The sequence below is a fragment of the Phocoena sinus genome, chromosome 2 (genome assembly GCF_008692025.1).
Source record: "Phocoena sinus isolate mPhoSin1 chromosome 2, mPhoSin1.pri, whole genome shotgun sequence".
NCBI classification, from domain to species: Eukaryota; Metazoa; Chordata; class Mammalia; order Artiodactyla; family Phocoenidae; genus Phocoena; species Phocoena sinus.
The window spans coordinates 129019105-129031961 of record NC_045764.1 but is presented as its reverse complement, the minus strand read 5'-3'; the positions used below and the strand labels follow the sequence as shown (position 1 = coordinate 129031961).

The window sequence follows — 12857 nt, the reverse complement described above, 5'->3', positions numbered from 1 at the left end:
TCAGGGAAACATCTTTACAGAAATGGTTTAGGCTTTAACTTATTATATGACCCCTATCTTTCCCACACAATTTCCCTTCCAAAAATTAAGAGTTCAGTTGATTTTTTTTTTTTTTCTATTTCATAGAGCTTCTTCAATTTTCTCTCAAGAAAGGCAAACTGTGGCTTCAGAAATCCGCTGAGAATTAGAAGCACTTCAGAACAAGGGGGAGGGGATCCGGAGCTAATTACACTAAGCCTGCAGGCTGTGTCAGGAATCCATCACGATCACGTTTGCCTTGTAGTGCAGACCCACAGAGGCACCTGCAATTAATTCTGATGGCTACAAGCCACAGGGTACCTAACAGCTTCTGGGGGGTTAAGAATGAATTAGGGATCTTCCATTTAAAAGGCCCCAGGAAAAAAATGGGGACAGATGCCAGATATGTTTACATTACTTATAGGGCTTAGCAATCATGAAGACTCCCATTTATTTTCTGGCAATGCCACTTTTTAATTTTCCCATGTTTTTAAGTGGCACTTGTCCTTTGGTGCCACAGTTACACTGCCTTAATGCTACTTTTGCAAATAATGAGAATTCCTTTCTTTCTAAGATCCAGAAATCTTTGGGTGTCATTCTTTCCTAGGAGAAAAGAAATTGGTAATGATCTTCACCATTTGATGTTGGGCACACATTTTATTTTTTAGTAAAAGATTTCACAGCAACACCTCATTAACATTCTGTGTATTTCAAAATGAATACTATATGATACTGTTTATAAAGCTGGATTGGTACACAGTTTCTAGTTCAATTACAAAAGACCCAAGATATATTTTTTCAGGGCCACACAGAGTGCAATCTAAACTCAAAATCTTCGGGAAATATGCCCACACTCCAAGATGCTTACAGATGTGCCTCTTTTTGGTAAAATAAACTCTTCTTAGGTTTGGTGTTTCCTTGGCACTGTCACAAGATGATTGCATCATATTTAATGGTGAATGCATACACGTATACGTATCTGTGTGTGTATATATATATATGGAATATACTCAGCCATAAAAAGGAATGAAATAATGCCATCTGCAGCAACATGGATGGACCTATAGATTATCACACTCAGTGAAGAAAGCCAGACAGAGAAAGACAAATATCATATCAATATCACCTATATGTGGATCTAAAAGAAATGATAAAAATGAACTTATATACAAAACAGAAATAGACCCACAGAAACAGGAAACAAACTTATGGTTACCAAAGGGGAAAGGGGGAGAGGGATCACTTAGGAGTTTGGGATTTTTATATATATATATAAAATAGATAACCAACAAGGACCTACTATATAGCACAGGGGACACAGGGAACTATACTCGATATTTTGTAATAACCTACAAGGGAAAAGAATTTGAAAAAGAATATATATATATATGTATATGTATAAAACTGAATCACTTTGCTATGTATCTGAAACTAACACATTATAAATCAACTATACTTCAATTAAAATTTTTTTCTAATTTAATGGTGAGGATAAAAGTGAGCACCACAGTGATTAAAAACAAATCGCATTTGAGCATGACACCATACGAAAGAAAGTTCTCAGAGGATAGAAAAATGGTTTACTTAAATCACTCCATACCAATAAGCACTGTGGGGTTCTCAATGTCCATTGCCAGAAGATGCATTTTGTTAGGGCACATCAGGCTGGGATATGACTCATGGAATGTCACTTCAAGACTATTACAGAATGTGCATATGATATAAACCAGAAGTGGCTGCATTTTAACCTCTGTGACTCATGCATTATGGACTGTAGTTTCAAGAAAAGGTTAGGAAATCAGGATGCCACCGGGTGCAGGCTGAACAAACTTTCAGCCAAGAGAAACAGAAGCATCAGCTTCCCAGGAGAGACCATGATGCAGAGCCCCATACATTACCTTAAATACTAGAACTATGTAAGTCTCTGGAGTTACAACTCTATGTAACTATGGATACTCTCTGAGGGTAGAGGGTTTTGTGTTTTTTTTTCTCTCTCTCTCTCTCTCTCTTTTTTTTTTTTCTGGTGTAAATATTTAAACTTCTCCATAACATTAGAGTTACAACTTACTTTCCTGGAATGAAATTCTAAAACTAATTTGACAGCCAAACACTCTGTGGGATTTCTACAAGCCAACAGGTTTGTTTCCATTACGGAACACCCAAAGTTTTTACGTCTCTCAGTTTTTGCTATGTTACTGTTTCCCAGACCTCTAAGAACAGAGGGACTCTAGTTCTTAGTTAACAAGGGAGGCACCAAGAGCATACTAGGAAGATTCACCTATTATCTGAACTGTCAATTTGAAATCTGCCTGACAGGCGGTGTTATAAAAATGTTTACTAGCATTTGCTTTTGAACACTCTTTCACCTGGGGTTTTCAAAATCAGTTCCCTATGGAGATACTACCTCTATTTATGCTTCTTTACAACTAAAGTCTTTAATGGCATCAGAAGTACTCAAGGCTGAAACCCAGCCTGAGAAGGTTATTGTCAAGAAGTGTACTCAGGCTCTACATGTAGACATGAGTTATTGTCAATATCTGTTCAATTATAGTGAAGATGATTTATAGTGGACAATTGGTTTTTTCTTGCCTAGCATTTTTTTGTTGCCTCCATCTCATCTTTCTAGTGTAATACCACTGCAATTTTTTTGGAGGGTGAATTATCTCCATCCTATTATGTACTGTCTGTTAGGGCTCTCAAACTGGATCAGGCATGTGACAGTTCAATCAGAGTGAATGTCAGGAGTTTTGCAGGAACTATAAGAAAAATGGTATTCTCTTTCCCGGTGGGCATGATTTTGGAAAGATCTTTCTACTTTAAAGGTGGAGTTTGGACCTGCGGGGGATGCCCCATGGAGACTGCGAATGGGGCTAACACAGTAGGAGGCAGAGAAATTCAGCGTCATGAGCTGGTAAGAGCCCTGCAGTAAGCTGTGTTTGAAAACAGACCCATCCCCAGATTCTTACTTCTGGAACCAATAATTCACTTTTTGGCTTAAGATGCTTTGGACCAGGAATTCCATAGTTTGTTACAGATATCCAGAATTGTCAGATTTTTCTACCAAGTGTTAAGAATTGTTCATTATTTTGTCACTTGTCACTTATAATGAAATTTCAATGAGCTGTCTCAAGGAAGACAGAAGGGGGGGGCAAACATTTTGAATTTAAATATATTCCCCTGTTTTCACTTTTTCACAACTTTCATCCTTTTCTTTTTCTCTCTCATCAAATATTTTGTCAGGATTAAGATGCTAATAAGCACTTCAGTGAGTTGATTAGGTTTTCACTGCTTTTTCTTTTTTTTTTTAATGTGTCTCAGCATAGTCCCTGGTGTGCTGTTAGTGAAATCGTCAAATTGGGGCAAGAGAAAAAGAACATAGATGATTTATCGATTTGATAAGTAAACAACTGAGAGTTGGTTGCATTTGTTTTGAATAGAATGATGATGATGATAACAATAATAGCTAGCCTTTCTCGAATGCTTTCTGTATGGGGAACACAATGCAAAGTGCTTGACATTAACTCATTTTATCCTTAAACCTACTTAGGAGGCAGTGGTGTGCTGACAAACCAATGCTGGGGGAGGGGGAGTGTGATATTTTGATTTATGATATGAAATATATATTTGGTCTTTGTCCTTGTTTCTAGCACAGAGCTCCTAAAACCCTTGGAATTTCTAAAGCGCCGCGAGTGATGAAGGTGTCTTTTGTTATGTTAATGAGGTGACTTTTGGAATGCTCCTTGATCACTTAAGGATGAGTACTGGTCAGCAGAGGAACCAGCCACTTGATTAGAGAGTCGGAACTTTCAGTCCCATCCCCCTGACCTCTGGGGACGAGGGAGAGCCCAGAAGTTGAGTCAATCACAACAGTGCCAATGAGTTAATCAACCATGGCTATATAATGAAGCCTCCACAAACACCTAAAAGGACTGGGTTCAAAGAGCTTCCAAGTTGGTGAACACACAGGGATTTGGGGAGAATGGCCCACTCCAAGAGGGCAGGGAAGCTCGGCGCCCCTTCCCACATACCTTGCCCTGTGCATCAATTCTATCCTGCTGTTCCCGAGTTGTATCCTTTTGTAATAAACCAGTAATCCAGTAAGTACAGTGTTTCTCTGGGTTCTGTGAACCACTCTAGCAAATTAATCAAAACTGAGGAAGGGGTCTTGGGAACCCCTAAGTCAGTCGGTAAGAAGTAGGTGGGGCGGGAAGGAAGGCAGTCTTGTTGGACTAAACCCTTAACCTGTGGAATCTGATGCTATCTCCGGTAAATAGTATCAGAATCAAGTTGAATTGTAGGACACCCAACTGGTGTCCCAAGCATTGCTTATTGGTATGAGGGAAACCACCTCCCCCCACAAACACATACACAATAGAATTGGGTCCAGGAACCTAATTTAGGGAGGGAACCCTGGTTTACAGAGTTTGCCAATTTCTGTGGTATAAATACTCTCACCAAGGCTGATTTCAAGCAGCCAATGGTTTAAACATTGGCTTAAAAAATTCTTGCATACTTAACAATTAGGCCTTGGCAGCTAGTCTAATAGACTCCAATACAACACTGGAGGAACCAGAATCCCAGAGACTGTGCAACTTACCCAAACCCAGCAGTTTGTAAACCCTGGTTTGTGCCACTCCAGAGCCCACACTCAATCTCTACATCCCTTTCTCATCATGGGGCAGGTTTTCACTGTCTATTTGAGAAAAGCATATGGGAAAGTATTTCAAATATCCTTTGCATTTAGATAAATTATATTTAGTGGGACCATTTAAAGAGCATTTGAGTTATCTGTATTTTATGGATAAAGGGAAAGACTTTATATTAAATATGGCATTTGTATTAACGACTATGAGTAACAGTCACCAAGCTCTTCTGCTACAGAATGTTTTGAAGATAATTTTTCTATGTCTAGTATGTCTGGGAATGTTAACGAAAATTGAAGAAATGATTAAGAAAGAATGGAGCACCACTTAAGGATGATTTATCAGCATGTTTCAGCTCTAAACCCTATCCTAACTCAAGTGTTGCCATGTTTCTTAATCTTACTACAAGCCTTTCCAAGAGGTTTCCAGGAAATTTATGTGTGGGTTTTGAGCCCATGAAAACTACTGAGTTAAAACCATGGATTTAAAATCATTGTAATTGTGTGTGTCTATGTGTACGTCTATGTGTGTACATCACTACCAAATATTCCCATACTATGGAAAATTAAGTAAATTATAACTGATAAGATATAACCCACAGTACTTCCCTTTCATCACCCATGCAGGCCTGACTACAGAGTCTTTCTTGACTCACAAGTAAAGGATTTTGCATATATTGCTTATTATTTCAATCTAAGTCTGAAAACCACAACAAAGTAAAATTGGTAACAATTATAAATATTAGATAATTGACATCTTAGCACAGCAGAGCTATTAGGGTTCACTAGATAACAGGCATGAAAGCACTTTGGAAAATTCAAGGCACTGTACAAATGTGACGAATTAGTATTGAGTAAAAAAAAAAAAATCACTCAAAGATAATTTCTCCGCAGCTCAATTCATACATACACCTTATTTTCAAACTGTAAATGTATAACAAAGTAGAAACTTCCCTACTAAATACACATAATAGAAGAACTAATAACTAAATGTGGCTCTAGGAGCTATATATTTTGTGTATATTTTAAGAAGCATCATTTTAGTGTCGACTGAAAAACTGCACAATGTGAGAGCTGTGAGTTAAGTTTTATTTGGGGCAAAATGAGGGCTATAGCCCGGGAGACAGTATTTCAGATAGCTCTGACAAACTGCTTCAGAGAGGCAGGCGGGAAGGTCAGTACATATGTGATTTTGGTGAAGGGGAATACAGGCAATCAAGCGCATATTTTTGCAGAAGGTTGCTGCTAGTCTTGTGAAGGTTACTGCTACTCACAAGGAGCAGTTGTCACCGTGAAGGATTTTAGTGCTTTTCTAGATATGAGGAGATGCAAGAATTGGGCTCATAAAGTCTTCTCCTGAAAACATCTAACTATCTGAAGGTCTGTTCTGCCAGTTTTTCCCAGGGCACAGAGTGCCACATTCCTGGTCTCCACGCTGAACTCCTTTCAGGGTGTGCTGAGGGTCAGTGATCGCAGCAGCTTGTGATTTAATCCTTGTAGCGGCAGATGGCAAGTGCCAATTTTTAGCTGGCACTAGTTTTTAGGAATCTTGATCATACCTCCATCCCTTAATAAAGATATTATTTCTCTATAGGAACTAAGATAGAATTTTATATGTGAATATTTAGGTCAACTGTTGAGTTTTAAAGACCTCATACCATTAAGAAATTATTGTTAACTTTATTTAGGTAGGATAATCACATTGAGATTATATTTTTAAAACATTTCTTCTCTGTTGGAATTACATAATAAAATATTTATAGATGAAATCATATGGTGTCTGGAATTTGCCTCAAAATATCTGGGAAGGGAGATGTGAGTGGAGGGCATAGATAAAAGAGATTGGCCATATGTTGATAAAAGTTGAATCTGTGCTGATGGACACATGGAGTCTGTTTACTAGTGAAAGAGTTTTTATATGTTTGAAGCTTTCCATAATAACAGTTTAAGAAACCCAACTTGTACCAATATTTCAAACACTGTAGAACGTTTCTAAGGGCTGAATAAAAGGATATGGGAAGGATTAATTGCCAAAATACCCACTTTTACTGACCTTACTGACCGACTTTTGTCCATTCTAGTCCCTACTCACACATTGCTGCCAGAATTATATTTCTAAAACTTAAATTTATGGGTTTCCCTGGTGGCGCAGTGGCTGAGAGTCCGCCTGCCGATGCAGGGGATGCGGGTTTGTGCCCCGGTCCGGGAAGATCCCACGTGCCACGGAGCAGCTGGGCCTGTGAGCCATGGCCTCTGAGCCTGCACGTCCGGAGCCTGTGCTCCACAACGGGAGAGGCCACAACAGTGAGAGGCCTGCATACCACAAAAAAAATAAAATAAAATAAAATAAAGAAAATATAAATAACTTCTACAACTCAACAACAAAAAGGCAAACAACACAACACAATTAAAAAAATGAGCGTAGGACCTGAATAGACTTTTCTAAAAAGAAGATATACGAATGGCCAGCAAATACATGAAAAGATGCTCAACATCATTAGTCATTAGGGAACTCCAAGTCAAAACTACAAGGAAATATCACTTCACACCCTGTAGCATGGCTATAAGAAAAACAACAACAACAACCCCTCAAGGGCTGTTGAGGATGTGGAGCAATTAGAACATGCATATGTTGCCAATAGGAATGTAAAATGGTGCGACCACTGCGCTCAATAACTTGGCAGTTCCTTAATAAGTTAACACAGAGTTACCACACGACCCAGTAATTCCATTTCTAGGGGTATACCCAAAATAACTGTAAAAAGTGTTCAAACAAAAACTTGTACACGAATGTTCATAGAGACACTTCTCACAATAGCCAAAGGAGGAAACACCCAAATGTCTATTAACTAATGACTGGATAAAAAAAAAAAATGTGGTATATCATACAAAGGAGCATTATTCAGCCATGAAAAGGAATGAAGCACTGATACATTCTACAACATGGGTGAAACTTGAAAGCATGCTAAGTGAAAGGAGCCAGACACAAAAGGTCACATATTGTATGATTCCGTTTATAGAAAAGATCTAGAACAGTCAAATCCATAAAAACAGAAAGCAGATCGGTGGTTGACAGAAACTGGGGGGATGTGCTTAGTGGGTGTGGGGTTTCCTTTTGGGGTGATAAAAATCTTCTAGAAATAGATAGTGATGCTGGTTGCATGACACAGTGAATGTACTAAATGTTACTGAATTTACACATTTAAATGGTAACAATGGTAAAGTTTATGTTATGTGGATTTTACCAAAATAAAAAATGATGTTTTCCAAGTCCACTTCCAGATATTATATTTTGGGGCACCCGGTATGGGGCCTAGGTGTATGTAGTTTTCATACATACCCAGGCAATCTGGTGTAGGTGGCCTTGGGAACATACTTTGAGAAACACTGATATACTGTTTCTCCAGTTATTTAATTATTTCCATGATAAAAAGCCTCATACTACATAATTTAGCATGGAAAATGCCTGAGACATCACACACTACTCTTCCAAAGTTCTTACTTCTTAAGATGGAAAACAGTTAACAACTTTAAATGATATTTCTCCAGGGCCTGGTTACATAAGCATGTGGACTCCACACTCAAAATGTCCCATGACATCTGGAATCACAGTCCTGTTACATGATCGAGGCTCATCTCTCCTATGCCCCTGATATCCTTTTCCTCTCTCTCATGCTTCAATACTTTTTTCTACTGTTTCTTTCCTCACAGCCTAAAACCATGCAGAGGTTTCTGCATCTTAATAAGGGACCTTCCTTGATCTCTGCTCAAATCCACACAGAGCCAAGATCCTTGAAAAACCACTGGGTGTCTTCTCTCTCCACTTCCCTCTGCCTTCCACCTCCCAACCCGTATCCTGATTTAATCCTCAGAGCAGCCCTAGGAGACTTGTACTGTCCTTATTCCATTCTACTATGAAGAAAATGAGTCCTAGAATGATTAAGTAACTATTCAAGTTCATATAAACAGCAAATGTTAAAGAAAAAAAAATCAAATGCAATCTCTATATCCCAAACTCTTAAACAGATCAGGGATATAATAAGCTCTACCAGGATATAAGCTCCATGAGAACAGGAGCTTTGTGCCCTTAAAAACAAAACACACACAAAAAAACAGTGAATACTATTCTTTCCCTTGAATCTGTAAGAGTAGCTTAATCGATGCTCAGTGAATACTTATGGAATCAAAACAGCATATCAATGATAGGTAAAGCTTTGAGAGTGGAGGATATTTAAGGAAGAAAATCCAAGTTCAATAGGGCTTGATCCATTTAGAGAGGTAATGGTTTGCAAATGGTTAAACTCAAGTAAAGTCATCCTGATTTGGAAGTCTGCCACCATTTTTGTCCCAGGGAATTTTGTTGGGTAGCAACTGGAAACTTGCCCATGAACATTCAAAAACCTCTGGTCTGAGACACTTGCATCTACATTAGCGACAGAGACGGGAAAAGTTCAGAAGAAAGGACTCTAAATTGTGACTTAGTTCTTTTTATTAAAGACGTAATCTGAAATAGGAAGGAAGATAAGAGAGGGTAGCTTCTACATGGTATTTATCTTAACATATCAGTCTAAGAAAGTATATAAACGCATTTGAATGTTGTGCTTTTACAAACTACCTCTTTCATTCTTGTTTCAATGTAAATCCCTAGTATTTTAAAATTTCCTTTGATAAGGCTTTGAAAAACCACAGCTAGTAAGATGTATTTTTCACTTTTGAATTATTTTCCTTTAAATATTATTTTGTTGACAGTAAAACAATGATTTGATTTATTTACCTATGGAATTTATCCATAATTAATTAATTACCTATTCTAAACAACTAAAATTAAATATTCTAAATATTTGCACCCTGTGGTATAGGAGACAGAATGGAGGTATGAGCATCAGGATGAAATATAAAACATAGGAAAGGAGCTTAGTTCATTGGACTGTAAAATCTATCTAATTTGCAAAACTGATTTGGCTTGCATTGTCTTACTTAGGATGGTCTAATTTTCACTGAGCCCTACGCTCTGAGCCAGGCATTGTGCCAGATGACATAGATAAAAACACAAAGCAGAGTGTTCCCTACCATGATGGTCTTGCAGCTTCATGAGGTAATGTTTCACTATAGCTAAAAGATCTCAAAACCCCTAGAACAAAACCCAATTTCAGATGTGTAAGGATTATCCAAAATACAGGCTAAAGTGAAAAATCTCTACTTCCCAACCTTCTTTCACTACATGCAAATATTTTCTTCCCATGTCACCCGACAACTGGAACATGGATTTCAAGAATAGGACAGGAAGATTATCCCACACTGACAGAGCTGCAAGCTCTCCTCATCTTTGCTTCATTTTTCAGACACTTAGCCACTCTTCCCTCTGTTCTCTATTACCCTTAACCTTAATGCTTCCACCTGAAGCACCACAGTTGAACCCAGACTTTGAAGAGAATTCCAACTAAGGAACAAAACCATGTTCTAACTATTGTCAGTGATATCTTGAAAAACTCAGAGTGGGCAGTGATTGGAAGGCTCTAAAGCACTGTCTCAGGACGCCAGCACACAAAGTGTGTTTTCTGTTGCAGTGTTCCAAGGAAATATTTTTCTTGCCAGTCACTGGAACAGCTGGTTGGGGATTTCCCTATTTTGTTAGATTGAATTAACTTGGCAAGAAAAATAGATGAATCTTTTAAACCCTCTTCCCCTCCTTCCCCCCACAAGTCAGCTGTACCTCATGGAAGGTAAAAAGCAAATAAGAAGTCAGACTGTGGTTATTCATCTACAAATGACTCAAATGACTGGGTCTCCCTTTCTGGGTTTCCCACCACCATGTAAGGAGGTTAAACAGGAGAAAAAAAAAAAATATCCATGTTACCAGCTACATACTCAAATGCTTCTGCTCTCCAAAGACAATGAAATTCCATTCCAGAACTTAACTCCCCAAAAGGAGGCCAGATTGGTTATACAGATGGTATGTGCCCTACCTTCAATTTGTTCCTCCACCCCCACTTCACCCTGCTCAAAGTTCTTAATGATGGCCATATTTCTCCAATGCTAACCACTCACTAATTTTTTTCATTCAACAAGTAGTTTAGTTGTTAACATCCACTATATGCCAGGCATAGTGATGAGAATTATAATACTGAGAAAAATCAGACAGGGGCTTATAGTCTGTTGGAAAAGAATGACATTGGTTAATGTGTAACACAAATGAGAACATAAGCTGTGTTGGTCAAGGAAAAATACAGTGTTATGACAACTTACATAAAAGGACCAGATATGGACTGAAATGGGTGTAGCTCAAGGAGACAGAGCTGAAGGATGAGTCAACCATGTGGAAGCATGCAGGAGAAGGGTGAGATCTAGGCAGAGGAAACAGCATGTGCTAAGGCCCTGTGACATGAGGGAGACTGGCATGTTAGAGAAACTGAAAGACGATCAGAGAGGGTAGAATTCAGAGGATAAGGGGGAGAGTAATGCAAAATGGAGCTAGATCTACCAAAACAGACCTATTAGAACTAATAGGTGAGTTCAGCCAGGTTTCAGGATATAAGATCCATGTATAAGATTCAGTTGAATTTCTACACACTAGCAATGAACAATCTGAAAATGAAATTAAGAAAATTTCATTTACAATAACATCAGAAAGAATAAGATACTTAAGATTAAATTTAACAAAAGAAGTGTAAGACTTGTACATTGAAAACTAGGAAACATTGTTGAAAAATTAAAGAAAACCCAAGTAAATGGAAAGGCATCCCACGTTCATGAATTGGAAGATTTAATATCAAGATGGAAATATTCTCCAAACTGATCCACAGATTCAACACAATCCCTATCAATATCCTAGATGATTTGTTTGCAGAAATTGACAAGCTGATCCTAAGATTCATATGGAAAATCAAGGAACTCAGAATAACCAGAATAATGGAAAAGGAAAACAAGTTGAGAGACACATACTTTCGAATTTCAAAACTTACTACAAAGCTACAGTAATCAAGACAGTGTGGTACTGATATGAAGACAGACATAGATCAATGAAACAGAGTTGTGAATCCAGAAATAAATCCTTTTACCTTTATGGTTAATTGATTTTTGACAGGGGTACCAAGACAATTAATATGAAAGGATAGTCTTTTCAATACATTGTGCCATAGCAACTGGATATCCATATGAAAAAGAATGAAGTTGGACCTCTACCTCACACCATATACAAAAATTAACTCAAAACATATCATCAACCTAAACAAAGAGCTAAAACTGTAAAACTATGAGAAGAAAACATGGGAGTAAACGTTTTTAACCTTAGATTAGGCAATGGTTTCTCAGATATGACACCAAATTCACAAGTGACAAAAGAAAAAAATAGATAAATTGGACTTCATCAAAATTACAAACTTTTGTGTTCCAAAGTACAAAGGAAAGTAAAAAGGCAACTCACAGAATGGGAGAAAATATTCTCATATCATGTATCAGATGAGGGACTTTATCTAAATATGCTCTTAGAACTCAACAATAAAAAATACCAACAATCTAATTTAAAAATAGGCACAGTCTACACTAAAAAAAAAAAAAAGAATCTAGACACAGATTTTACACTCTTTACAAAAATTAACTCAAAATGGATCATAGACCTAAATGTAAATGCAAAAGTATAAAACTTCTGGAAAATAACATAGGAGAAATTCCTAGGTATAGCAATGACTTTTTAGATATAACAACAAAGGTATACTCCATGAAAGAAATAATTGATAAGCTGAACTTCATTAAAATTAAAAACTTCTGCTCTGCAAAAGGCAGTGTCTAGAAAATGAGAAGACAAACCACAGATTGGGAGAAAATATTTGCAAATGATGTACCTGATAAAGGTCTGTTCTCTAAAATATACAAAGAACTCTTAAAACTCACACTCACACACATACATATTCTTTATACTCTTAAAAAATATTTGATTAAATATGGGAAACCTTAAAAAAGAAAGGCTGTTTAGAATAAAATGACGGTGTATTCAAGAACAGGAGTGCTAAGTCTACAACTTTGGTTTTCATCTTTTTTTCCCCTTTTTAAAAATTGAGATACATACAGGTAAATGCATGGATCTTAAGCATACAGTTCAATGACAGATTCACACATCTGTATAACCCAGATTACACAGGTATTATTATTTCTCTTTCTGAGGTGATGAAAATGACCTAAAATTGACTGTGGTAATGGT

The 12857-nt window shown here is 37.4% G+C and overlaps 1 long non-coding RNA gene across 1 annotated transcript; it reads left to right on the top strand.

Moving 5' to 3' along the window:
* Positions 1–1864: 1864 nt before the first annotated feature.
* On the top strand, positions 1865–4086 carry LOC116747463. The gene is made up of 3 exons (XR_004348058.1): positions 1865–1934; positions 2841–2929; positions 3666–4086. It is a non-coding gene; the product is annotated as an uncharacterized LOC116747463 (long non-coding RNA).
* Positions 4087–12857: the final 8771 nt, after the last annotated feature.